Source organism: Chenopodium album, chromosome 1 (assembly GCF_948465745.1).
Source record: "Chenopodium album chromosome 1, dcCheAlbu1.1, whole genome shotgun sequence".
NCBI lineage: Eukaryota > Viridiplantae > Streptophyta > Magnoliopsida > Caryophyllales > Amaranthaceae > Chenopodium > Chenopodium album.
The window spans coordinates 55831307-55845718 of record NC_137834.1 but is presented as its reverse complement, the minus strand read 5'-3'; the positions used below and the strand labels follow the sequence as shown (position 1 = coordinate 55845718).

The 14412-nt window shown below is 36.6% G+C and overlaps 1 non-coding gene across 1 annotated transcript; it reads left to right on the top strand.

The window, feature by feature from the left end:
- Window positions 1–13364: 13364 nt before the first annotated feature.
- On the top strand, window positions 13365–13471 carry LOC145565681 (small nucleolar RNA R71). Its single transcript, XR_014095079.1, has one exon. It is a non-coding gene; the product is annotated as a small nucleolar RNA R71 (small nucleolar RNA).
- Window positions 13472–14412: the final 941 nt, after the last annotated feature.

The following is a 14412-nucleotide window of genomic DNA, read 5'->3' as shown; positions in this document are numbered from 1 at the left end:
GCTACTGTCTCTACCTCACTAATAGACCTTTTCCTTGTCAATATTTCTTTCATAAATTTTGCATATGAAGGAATTTGTGTGATTAATTCAGTGAAGAGAACTGTTACCTTCAGATCTTTTACCATCTCCAGGAACTTATCAAACTGCTTATCCAAATTTGTCTTCAAGTGACGATTGGGGAATGGAAGTTTGATAATTGGCTTTGGAGCATTATTGCTCTTGTCTGGAGTAGCCACCTTCTCTGGAGTCGTACCCTGCAATGTAGAATTAGATATGTTAGTACTATCCTTTAGCTCTGCAGGGCTATTAATTACATTGTTTGGTTTAACGGAATCAAGATTAGCATTATTTAATAAATCAGGTTCATCAACTTTGGGCATAGGGGGCCTGTAGACACCCATTTGTGTCTCCCCAAAACCAAACCCGGTGATGAGTACCTTTCACATAGAATCATAATCGAATGAAGCGAAAGTGTGGAAAGTTTAGTGTTGCAGACAGTTTTTAATTTCTTTTCTCTTCTCTCTGTTTTTGAAAACTTATTTTAAGAAAATTGTCAATCCAGTTTGGTTGGTCCATGATAAGGATCCAATAATGGTTTAGTTGGATGGGGTTTGAAAAGACCTTTCCAACGATATATTATAAGCCCAATTCCGATGAATATCGAGGAAGTTATGGCCAAAATACTAAACTAGGCCCGATTTGGTTTTTATATGCGGCCCAATGATCTAGAGGAGGGCCTATTATTAATTATCATTCCTAAAGCTATTAGGATTGATTATAGTCTTTTAGAATACTCTATGAGATTCTTTTAAATCCTAATGGAGTTAGGATTGATAATTATGTTTTAAAGAGTTTGAAATTGAATAAAACTACTCCTTTTAAGAATCCTTGTTTTGTACGAAGTGGAATATATTCAGATTTTATTTTCGTGCCTCAAAATATTTATCCAAATTTTATAAGGTTGGATAGATATTGAAATTATCTTTCGAATGATATATTATAATATTAAATCCGAGTTATAACGAAAAAGTTATGAATGAGACATGAAACTCTATCCAAAACTGACACCGTTCCACTATTTTGGCCATATCTTTTTATCTATAAAATATTTTAATCTGATTCTAATTGGGTTAGAAAGTAGACTTTAAGAGCTTTCCAACGACATATTATATGCCTTATTTAGACTTTCGGATCAAAAGATATGATAAAAACAAAAACGAGTGAATTTCTGAAATCAGCGCCTAGAACCAGGCCCGGCGCCTGGCGCCAGCCATTGGCGTCTGGCGTTAATTAGTTGGAGCTGGCGCCAGCTCTTTTTTAGGTGCGCCAACTCTGTTTTACGTGCGCCAAGTGCTCTGTTTTGATATTTTATCTTTTTGGCTGATTTTCTCTATAAATAACGTATTAAAAACTCTGTTTTGATTCACCTACAATCAGTTTTCATTCGCAATCATTAATTCTTTAATTCTCCCTTTTTTTCACCGACTCTCATCAACATTTTCTTGATTATTCTCTCTTTATCTCTTTCTTTCCTCCTAAACTAGCTTTTTACATACAAAATTCCGCATTCGCAAGATCTAGAAACACTTAGCCATATTCGAAGTTGCCTTCGCCCTAGATGTGAAAGGTTTAATTTATGAGGGTTTGGTCCCAAAAATCTCTATTTCAATTATTTAATTTAATTGTTTTTTATTATTATTTTCCTTGAAGTTACTAACGTGTGTATTTTGTTATTAGAAAGAGGTACGAGGCATCAAAATAAGTACTTTAATTGATTAATTGATATTATGATGTAGAAATCATGTTTACATTGTTATTATGATTCCTAGTATCATGTCTAGGTTATTTTTAATATTAAATATGATTGCTATGATGCCTTTTATTCTCTTTCTAATATTTATGATTGCTAGTATCATGTTAGGGTTAAAGACTTGATTTTTATTGCTTAGTGACATGCTAGGGTTTGTTATTAATCTTGTTAGTATCATGCCTAGGATCTTGCTATTATTATTATGCTTTAATATTAACATGAACATGATTATGATTAAAATTGTTATAATGATTATGATTATTATTATTATTATTTTGATGATGATTATTTTATTTATGATGATATTATTATTATTATTATTATTATGATTATTATAATGATTTATTATTCATGATCATAATTATTATTGTGTTGCTTGATATATATTTATTATTTATTGCTTGATCACACCTTTTATGCATGTTAAAGGGAATTTGGTACTTGTAATCACGCTTAATAAGATAATTAACAATCTTGTTTAGGGTTAATTGTGATTATAATTCAAGTGATCGCCAATAATAGTTTATTTAATTTGTGCATTAATATTCAACCAACATAGATTAAACAGGTTTAGGATTAATCCTATTGATTGCATGTTGTAGGCGTCGCTCGAAGTGCGCCTACGCTAAAGCATGTTGTGAATATGCATGGCACTCATAGGAAGTGGGAATTGACATATACGATTAGGGACAAATAAAGTAGGGAGCCGCCAACAAGTTTTTTTAGGAACTTGTAAACCGTTCACGGATCATAAAAGGCAACCACGATAAAGGGACAACGATAGGCAACAACGATTGACCCGTGAAGGTTACACCCCATTCATAATCCATGAGATTATTAACTCCATATGGTTCGGAACCACGAAAGGAGGATCGGGGATGATGGTACGAAGTGAGTCATAGAGTCACATTCGCCCATATTGGCCTCTACTCGATTCTTATAGTGAAAAGCATTCCTGTGATTTCAAAGGCATACAATAAAATATTCAATTTGCTCCAAACTATTATTAGGCTAAATTGGTTGAATATTAATGCAACATATAATTCTAAAATATTTGTGATCACTTGATTAAATAACAAGATTAAAAAGGAACCTAAACCGGTTGTCCAAATTATCTTATTAGGCGTGATTTTCAATTACATATTCCCTTTAAACATGCAATATAGTGATCATAAATATAATAAAATAAACATTAATATTGGAAGCAATTCAACAATAATAGAGTTAGTCAAATCAAATATAAAATAACCTAATCATGATACTAGCAATAAGAAAATAAAATAAGAGTAATTAAATTAATTAATAATTACTCACATTTCGCACGTTCCTTTAAATTGCTACATCATGAATAAACTGTTAGTAACTTCAATAAAAATAATAAAGCAAATGAAAATCAAATTAAATAAAAAGTAGAATTGATTTGGTCCAAACCCTCAGTTATTTGTACCTTTCACGCCTTGGTTTAAGGACGGAACCTCGGATTAAGTATAGACTCCTTAGAGTGCTTAGGGGAATTATTATGGAAGAATAAGGAGGCTAGAAATTAGGTTAAAGAGGGAGAAGAGGATGATTTTTGGTGCAAGGTGAGAGAGAATGATTATTGCTGCCCCGAACTGCAGAAAGGAGGGGGGTATTTATAGGGAAAATGAGCAGAGGGAACACACGGAACCCTAAAAAGATAAAAACCCTAAAAAAGGCTACCGCGACACGGTCAGACTGTACCGTGACACGGTCAAACTGTACCGTGACACGGTCAGACTCTACCGTGTCACGGGGGAAATTAGCGTGACGCGGGAAATATTTGACCTACGGGAGTTAAAACGCGTGAAGGGATTACGCGGAAAAAACACGGAGTTGTCCCGTGTCACAGCACTGGCACCGTGACACGGGAATTCCTACCGTGACACGGCAGTAATTCCCGTGTCGCGGCACAGTTCTCCGTGACGCGGGAAAGTTTTAAGCACCGTGACACGGCAGCAACCCACCGTGACACGGCAGAAAACGCCGTGACGCGGCAAAGTCCACCGTGTCACGGCATATGGCGCCGGGTCACGGTACTTATGCCAAGTCACGGGGCACTAAAAAACATGAAAATGCCCTCCAAATTACCGTGTCACGGGAATTTCTCCCGTGCCACGTCAGATCTTACCGCGTCGCGGCATTTTAGCTGCTGCGCGGTAATTCCAGTTTTTTACCCGTTTTTAAAATCATCATAACTTTTGATCCGTAACTCAGAATAAAGCATATAATATATCATTAGAAAGCTTATCAAGTCTACTTTTCAACCCAGTTTGAATCAGGTCAAAATAATTTGTAGATTTTAAGATATGGCTGTTTTAGTAGAAGGGTGTCGGTTTTGGGCCGAGTTTAATGTTTTGCTCATATCTTTTTCGTTATAGCTCGGAATTGGGCTTATGATATATGGTTGGAAATATTATTTAAATTCCTATCCAACAAAATAATAATTGGATCAAAATTTTATATCCATAAAATCAGTTTCTCTCAGTTTTGCGATGTGGACACGAAAAGTGGAAAATAGGTTATGGTGTAGGAAAATGAGCTAGAAATTGGATTGGTTCATGAAATATATTGGATAGAACATGGATTTAAGCACTCCAAAGATTAAATACTCAACTCGACCAATAATGGCGGTGAAAGGTGTTCATCAACGGGTTTGGTTTTGGGGAGACATTTTTAGGTGTCTACACATGTTAGTCAGAAAGCGCACATGAATACGAGCAGAATAAAGTAGAGGCCTATTATTAGGGCAGGTTCAATCTCTTTTAGGTTGGATTTGTACCATCATCCCCGAACCCTTATTTGGTTCATGACCTTATGGAGTTGACAATCTCTTGGATCGTTAAGGGGTGTAACCTTCATCCTGTGAACGGTTTACAAGTTCCTTAAAAACTTGTTGGCGACTCTTTTGCTCTATCTTCTTCCCTTTTGGACGCCACCGTACTTTAGTGTATGATCAAAGTGGGGTTCAAGCTAGTGGGATTAAGGCTTGAATTTATTCCCTACAGTTTTTGGCGACTCCACTGGGGAGGATTTCTATTTTAATTCTTGAATTTGTTTCGGCAATGATTTAGAATGAGTAGATGAGACTCAAAAAGTTCTAAGTATTTCATGTGCGTAATTTTGATTAACATTATTGTCATATGCATAAAAAAAGATCTCATTGGAAAGACCATCCGTAATGAGTAAAAAACATAGGATTTTACACGTAGGAAATTTGAGGAATGTCTTTCACAACTAGGACTGAAATTACACCGCGCGAAAGTGGAAGATTTTATCGAGCACAGAAAGCTGCTGAGGCATGTGGGAAGTAGCGTTAGGGGCCAGAGCTTGGCACCAGTGTTTTAGTTGTAGCGCCAGATGCTAGTATTGGCGCCAGGCGCTACAGTTAAAATCTGGCGCCAGTCTCTGATTGCTGGCGCCAATTTCCCCCAATACCGAGCCAGAAATATGCGTTCTAATTTTGACCGGTTTTTCGTATAATTTGCTCGATCCTACTTCCTGATTGAATTTTTTCTCACTTTTCTGAAACCCATATGTGTTCTACATATGGACATAACCCTCTGGGAATTCATGCTCCATCTACCCGATTGAACGCTCCGTGCAACAAAGGGTACATCCGAGATGTTGAATTCACCAAACCATGGAAGCGAGTTTTTTTCTAAAGCTCGCGGTGTCCCATCCACTCGCGCCAACCCTTCACGGTTAGGCTTCCGCACGGTGCATCCGGACAATTAACCATGGACCCTCTATTGACTAAACCATATCCCGGACTTTAGAGAACTAGAGCCATGGTTAGGTTGCAAACTCATTGCATCATGTTGTGACTACTTGACTACTTGTGCATTATTTGTTGTGCATACTCTATGTGATTTTTCCTAACCGTTTGTTTGACTTGTGTTAAGACTAAATAAACTGATAAATGACTAAAGGACTTTATTTTATTAATTAATTAATTAATTTGAGCTAATAAATAAACATAAAATCGAGTCATAGTTCCTTTAAGTCAACCCGGATTTTTTATTCCCGTATACTGCACAAATGTCAACTTGTTTTGGTCATAGCCGGAGTTCTAGGAAGAACTACGAGTCGTACAACCTATGGATCTGTAGCCCCGAGTTTTATCTTTAATTTGGAGTTGGTTTCATCCAAATCAGAGTTACAGATCAAAAGTTATGACTAAAATACCACAGCCTGTCCAGTTTAATGCATATATGTGAAGTCTTAACTTAGTCTTTGTTCGAGTCTAGTCACATAGTCTAGCCACATGGTCATGACACGAGTCTTAACATGTCACTTGCACTCACAATAAAGCACCCACTAATATGTATATACACCATGACCATGTCTTAGGTTCATGCATGAGTCGGTTTTTTCCGTCATTTGAGTTGAGGGTACATTCTATTCCTAATTTTTTCATATCTCTCCATCTACATCATCTTTCCATTCACTACATGGTTTCTCCACGTCACAACCGTCATTCTTCCTACCTTCTTCCATCCATGCATGTTGAATTGAGTTTGAGTCATGTGACTGACCAAAAAAAAAATAATAATAAAAAAAATAAATTTAAGGGTAATGATGAAACAAATACACAAGACAAGCTTCTCACCAAGATTTCATGCTTTCTTCTTTTTTTATTTACCCCTTCCCCAATAAGTCTAGCATAGGCACCTTTTTTATTCTCTTTAGATTTATTTTGTAGGATCATTATATATTTTCTTTTAATAAAAATGAGCATTTATTTCCTTACATATGATCATTTCATTATATTGCATTTAAAAAAAAAATGTTGAATTAAACACAAGGTATACCAATGATTTAAGGCAACCCTTGTAGCCACATCATATTACATTTCACCTTTCAAATATGCAATCCTTTCTTCATAAACCACTTTGAGCCTCGTCTAACGATATACCTTTCTTTTTTCAACCTACATCTATCTATCCTTGGAATGGGATGGTGTGCAACTTTTGCAATTCTAAAGAAATCTTGAGCAAATTCAAAAGATTAAAATAGCAAAAATAGCAAAAAATAAATAAAAGTGTACAAAAGGGCAAGTGTTCCAATGTCTTTGATATGAAAATGTCTTCGATATGAACACGTCTCAGATTGCGTCTCTTATCGAGTGCTCGGTACCGTGCCTGAGAAACATGAATGCCAAGTGAGTGATAGACCGCATGATCGATATTGCTCACACTTATAAAAATGAAATAAATGCTAAAGCAAAAGAAAGAGCTAAAAAAAAGAGTAGAAAACCTCAAGCATGAAAATACAAATATTCAAAAGCAAGGTTGCACACCTTGGGGGCTTATCTAGGGTCTTGAGCCTTTATCCTTTTTTTCTATAACCTTTAGCCTAACCACGTTACAACCCTTAAAAGACCTTTTTGAGGTATACACACACTTGTGCGAGGTTTGGCTAGAGCTACGTTCGGCCTGATTCCTAACGGATACGTAGGCAACCTCACATCGAGGTGCGGCCGTAATAAACATGCATTCATATTCACATTCACACACTCGCACCATGATCATATCAAGGGATTCCCTGTGCTCATCCCTTAGAGCTAGACTTGGGGGCTTGATCCCTACATCATTAGCTTACCTAGCCTAAGAGTCACCACCATTTGACTTGTTTTAACAAACAATATTTTCCCACACACTTAGCTCTTGCGGCCTAGCTTTAGTGTCAATTTCACACACCGCACAGATACATGACCAAATATACTTCCCTTAGGAACCCTTTGTCATGAAATCTTAACATAACGATGATGCATGTCTTGTCACATCACTCATCACTCATAATTGTCATTACATAGAAGTATGAATTGCTTAGCCTCCGTGCCTAAGTTACCCAAATACTTTCATCATGGAGTCAACAGTTGAGATAGCCTAGGATGGATTAATCCTTGCACCTTGAGAGACAGTATCAAACAACATCTGACTAAGCTCATTCAACATGCATCTTCAAACTTCGCTTCTTCTTTTTCACGACTTTCTTTTTCGGGAGAAAGTCAATACCCTCCACAAAAATGACAGAAAATTTTTGTTTTTTGTATTTTCGAGTCGCACGATCACATTACAATGCACACACGAGTCATGTACACATTGAGTCATGTCATGTCATATCACTTTGATTTGAGTCACACATGTGCCATTTCACTTTGAGTTGAGTCAACCTCGAGTCAGTCAATCAGCGAGTCAAGTTTATACCTTGAGTCATGTCAAGTCGATGAGTCAAGCAACTTTAAATCTTAGGTCAACCCTAAGATAGTTAAAGAAATTGGCAAAGTTCTATAGTTAAAATAAATACAGGTGCAGCAGAACAGGGAAGACCCTATCACATCGTTCGGCGACAGAGTCAATTCTTGGCGCCGGAGATATTTAAGCAGCGACAGAGCTTGAAGCCTCTCAGAAAGGTGATTTTGACTTCATACAGCAATTTCACGTTCCTTGGTACGCCAGTTAGCCCCTATAAGCGATTTGACATGATTAAGTAGTCGGTTTGATTACAGTCTAAGTGATCGACCTGACAAAAAATCGTCTCACTTAGCTTAAGCGCCTAAAACACTGGCTCATTACAATCGGTTCAAAAGCAAGCACTTAAACGACAACATTTCCAAATATGGATTGTCGCGCATTCTTATTAAACGACAAAGTTTTCCAAAAATTGGATTGTCATCCCCAACTGATAATATTTCCAAAAATGGATTGTCGTGCATCTTCTTCAAACGACAATTTTTCCAAGATTGGATTGTCATCTCTGGCAAGGTTTCCAAGTGTGGATTGTCGTGCTCCTTCTTTGTTGGCAAGTTTTTTCAAGTTCGGATTGTCATACATTCATAGATCGCTGGCAAGTTTTCCGAGATTGGATTGTCATACACCCAGTTCTCTATGGCAAAATTTCCCAAAGGATTGTTGTAGGTCTCTACTCATCATAAATTTCGGCAAAAGTTCCTCAACGTGGATTGTCATTCATTTCAATAAGTGGCAAATTTCCCGAAGTGGATTGTCGGTCGACTCTTTTTTTGCAAATGTTCCAAGACGCGGATTGTCAATTGTGGCAATATTTTCCTAAAAGGATTGTCGCATAGTGTTGGCAAATTTCCAAGGTGGATTGCTTTTATATTCCAAGATGTGGATTGTCGATCGTAGCAAAGTTCTTATGAAATATTGTTACAAAGCATTGGCAACTTTTCCCAAAAATTGGATTTTGGCGAATTTTCCGAGATATGGATTGTCTCTTCATCGTGGCAACATTTCCAAGGATGGATTGTTACGAAGCATTGACAACTTTCTCTAAATCGGATTGTCATACATCATACAAGAGTTGTGTTGGCAACTATTCCCGAATAAAAGAGGATTGTCATTACAGCAAAAGCACCGACATACTGGTTCACAAGCAGCAAAGCGCCGACGTACTGGCATAACAAACTTTAAGAAGCAGTGCTCTTTTCGAAGACTATCACAGCGGAAATTGGAGTCATATCAAAAAGAAGCTCATTGTTCAGAGACGAGTGAACATCGAAACAGCAAGGTGGCGTTCCCTAGCTTGCGGAGAGTTGTCACAAACAACTGGAGGTAATTTCGGGTGAAGTTGTCTTTCGATCATATTCCCTTAGGCATGGAAGATGGTCATAATGCGAATGGAGATTGTTTCAAGAGAAATAATCTTCGATAGTATTCCCTTGGACGTGGAATATTATCAATGCGGATGGAGATTGTTTCAAGAGAAATAATCTTCGATAGTATTCCCTTGGACGTGGAATATTATCAATGCGGATGGAGATTGTTTCAAGAGAAATAATCTTCGATAGTATTCCCTTGGACGTGGAATATTATCAATGCGGATGGAGATTGTTTCGAGAGAAATAATCTTCGATAGTACTCCCTTGGACGTGGAATATTATCAATGCGGATGGAGATTGTTTCGAGAGAAATAATCTTCGATAGTATTCCCTTGGACGTGGAATATTATCAATGCGGATGAGGATAGTTTTGAGAGAAATAATCTTCGATTGTATTCCCTTGGATGTGGAATACTATCATAGCGGAGGAGGATAGTTTCAGGCTAAGCAATCTTCTAATTTGGAAGCAGTTACGGGCGTAGTAGTTTTCAAGCGGGATGGCATTCTCTAGCTTGTAGGAGGTCATCAAAACAACAGTAAAGCGGCAGCAAATCGGTTACTTTCAGAGACGTGTGCTCGACGGTGCAAGATACGCGTTTCTTAACTCTTTTATCTATTTAACTAACGCTAGTTTGCAGGTATCGCCGTTACAAGAGTGGTTTAGGATCGCAGAACGTTCTGAATCATTCTCCGTCCCTATCGATACTTTGACTTTTGTTTTCGAAACTTGTGTTTCCCCAAACTCATTCAAAGTGGGGGCTTCTGTAGACACCCATTTGTGTCTCCCCAAAACCAAACCCGGTGATGAGTACCTTTCACATCGAATCATAATCGAATGAAGCAAAAGTGTGGAAAGTTTAGTGTTGCGGATAGTTTTTAATTTCTTTTCTCTTCTCTCTGTTTTTGAAAACTTATTTTAAGATAATAGTCAATCCAGTTTGGTTGGTCCATGATAAGGATCCAATAATGGTTTAGTTGTATGTGTTTTGAAAAGACCTTTCCAACGATATATTATAAGCCCAATTCCGATGAATATCGATGAAGTTATGGCCAAAATACTAAACTGGGTCCGATTTGGTTTTTATATGCGGCCCAATGATCTAGAGGAAGGCCTATTATTAATTATCATTCCTAAAGCTATTAGGATTGATTATAGTCTTTTAGAATACTCTAGGAGATTCTTTTAAATCCTAATGGAGTTAGGATTGATAATTATGTTTTAAAGAGTTTGAAATTGAATAAAACTACTCCTTTTAAGAATCCTTGTTTTGTACAAAGTGGAATATATTCAGATTTTATTTTCGTGCCTCAAAATATTCATCCAAATTTTATATGGTTGGATAGATATTTAATATCTTTCGAATGATATATTATAATATTAAATCCGAGTTATAACGAAAAAGTTATGAATGAGACATGAAACTCTATCCAAAACTGACACCCTTCCACTATTTTGGCCATATCTTTTTATCTATAAAACATTTTTATCTGATTCTAATTGGGATAGAAAGTAGACTTTAAGATCTTTCCAACGACATATTATATGCCTTATTTGGACTTGTGGATCAAAAGATATGATGAAAACAAAAACGCGTGAATTTCTGAAATCAGCGCCTGGAACCAGGCCTGGCGCCTGGCGCCAGCCATTGGCGCCTGGTGCTAGCCATTGGCGCCTAGCGCCAATTAGCTGGAGCTGGCGCCAGCTCTTTTTTAGGTGCGCCAACTCTGTTTTGATATTTTATCTTTTTGGCAGATTTTCTCTATAAACAACGTATTAAAAACTCCGTTTTGATTCACCTACAATCAGTTTTCATTCGCAATCATTAATTCTTCAATTCTCCCTTATTTTCACCAACTCTCATCAAGATTTTCTTGATTATTCTCTCTTTCTCTCTTTCTTTCCTCCTAAACTAGATTTTTACATACAAAATTCCGCATTCGCAAGATCTAGAAACACCTAGTCATATTCAAAGTTGCCTTCGCCCTAGACGTGAAAGGTTTAATTTCTGAGGGTTTGGTCCCAAATCTCTATTTCAATTATTTAATTTAATTGTTTTTGATTATTATTTTCCTTGAAGTTACTAACGTGTGTATTTTGTTATTAGAAAGAGGTACGAGGCATCAAAATAAGTACTTTAATTGATTAATTGATATTATGATGTAGAAATCATGTTTACATTGTTATTATGATTCCTAGTATCATGTCTAGGTTATTTTTAATATTAAATATGATTGCTATGATGCCTTTTATTCTCTTTCTAATATTTATGATTGCTAGTATCATGTTAGGGTTAAAGACTTGATTTTTATTGCTTAGTGACATGCTAGGGTTTGTTATTAATCTTGTTAGTATCATGCCTAGGATCTTGCTATTATTATTATGCTTTAATATTAACATGAACATGATTATGATTAAAATTTTTATAATGATTATGATTATTATTATTATTATTTTGATGATGATTATTTTATTTATGATGATATTATTATTATTATTATTATTATTATTATTATTATAATGATTTATTATTCATGATCATAATTATTATTGTGTTGCTTGATATATATTTATTATTTATTGCTTGATCACACCTTTTATGCATGTTAAAGGGAATTTGGTACTTGAAATCACGCTTCATAAGATAATTAACAATCTTGTTTAGGGTTAATTGTGATTATAATTCAAGTGATCGCCAATAATAGTTTATTTAATTTGTGCATTAATATTCAACCAACATAGATTAAACAGGTTTAAGATTAATCCTATTGATTGCATGTTAGTCAGAAAGCGCACATGAATACGAGCAGAATAAAGTAGAGGCCTATTATTAGGGCAGGTTCAATCTCTTTTAGGTTGGATTTGTACCATCATCCCCGAACCCTTATTTGGTTCATGACCTTATGGAGTTGACGATCTCTTGGATCGTTAAGGGGTGTAACCTTCATCCTATGAACGGTTTACAAGTGCCTAAAACTTGTTGGCGACTCTTTTGCTCTATCTTCTTCCCTTTTGGACGCCGCCGTACTTTAGTGTATGATCACAGTGGGATTCAAGCTAGTGGGATTAAGGATTGAATTTGTTCCCTACAGGGCCCTTCATAGTTTGGACCACTCCTTATAGTAATTGCATATGCTTGATCCGTAGGCCTGGTCGGCTGTGCCGGCAGAGCTCCCTGTAGGCGGGCTTGTAGAGTAGCGGAAAGTTGCGCAATTTGATTATCTACAATTTTATTATGTGCTAGAATTTGATCAATTGTCGCATCTCTACTCTCCATGTGCTTTTGCATATTAACCAACATTGCTCTAATTTCCACCAGAGAAGGGTTAGAAGATGAAGAGGTTTGTTGTGGTTGGTTCTTCTGGCCAGCATTGGGATGATAATATTTATGCTGCTGTTGCTGTGGTGCCTGTGGTTATTGTGGTGGTAGATTTTGAACATTAGTACTCTGGTAAGAAAGGTACGGATGATTCCGATACCCAAGATTGTAGGTGTTGGAGTATGGGTTATTCTGCCTATAAGCTTGAAAGACATTAACTTGCTCCACGGAATTCCTGCAATCTTGTTCCTAATGACCTATAATACCACAATTTTCACAGAAAGCCTCATTGGAATTATTATTAATTGCAGAAACATTACCTACATTGGCAGTGCTAAGATTATCTAATTTTTGGCATATAGAGGTCAGTTGAGCTTGCAAAAAGGATACAGAGTCAACACTATGTTTCCCCTTGTTAGCAAATCCTCTAGGATTCCCATATTGGGAATTATGTATCGCCATATCTTCAATAACCTGACCTGCATCATCAACATTAAGGTTCTTAAATCTCCCACTAGCTGCAGAATCTAAAATTATTCTAGAGGAATTTCCAATGCCATTATAAAAGGCTTGGATTAACTGCCATTGTGCTAAATTATGGTGAGGGCATTCTCTTTGTAGGTTCTTGAACCTCTCCCAAGCCTCATATAAAGATTCATCGGCTTCTTGGGCAAAAGTCTGAATCGCACTCCGTAGTACGACTGTTCTCTCTGCAGGATAATACTTGTTATAAAAATTCAAAACCAGAGTTTCCCAGTCAGTTATACCAAGTGCAGTTCTATTTAAGACATTAAACCACAATTTAGCTTTTCCAGTTAAAGAGAAGGGAAAGAGAATCTCCCTGATTTGGTCTTGAGTGACCCCGGCTTGCCTGATGGTATTACAATATTGACAATAGTCGGCAATGTGAAGATTTGGGTCTTCACCCTTAGCTCCACTAAATTGCTTCCTCTCTATCATCGTTATAAATTGAGGTTTAATTTCAAATTGTACCCCATCAAGTGCCGGAGTAGGGCTAGGATGTGGAAAATCTGTAAGCTTTGGTTGTGAGTAATCACTAAGCTTCTTTGGAACCGCCATCTCTGATTCTGCGTCTGATGATACCTCTGAATCGCTAGAACCAGTTGGGGGATCGCGGTGATTATTATTATTATCACCAGAATCCGCCAGGATTTGCTTATAGAGATTTTTCTGTATATGAAAAGATCGTTCGATCTCAGGATCGAATGGGATGTATCCAGATCTGGAACACCTGGGCATAAACAAAAACTAAAAGCAAATATGAGATTTGCCTCAAAGAACTAACGTTCTCTAAGACAAAAAGGAAATAATCTAGACTACAAAAATAATCAGAAATAAAAATAGAACCGTTTCCCCGGCAATGGCGCCAAATTTTTGACAGGGTAAAGTCATATCCCCTAATCAAAAGTAAATACCTAAGTCCTCTAACTAAAGTAGATAGGGAAGTAGGGTCGAACTCCACAGGGAAACAAGTCTTTTTACTCCTAATTAATTATTATAATCTAAATTATCTAAGTAACCAATATTTTTTGGAATAAATTCTATACTACGAAGAATAAGTTTAGGGAGAAAAACAATAATAAGAAGGCCTAGGGTCACAGGTTCTTCAATAATTAATA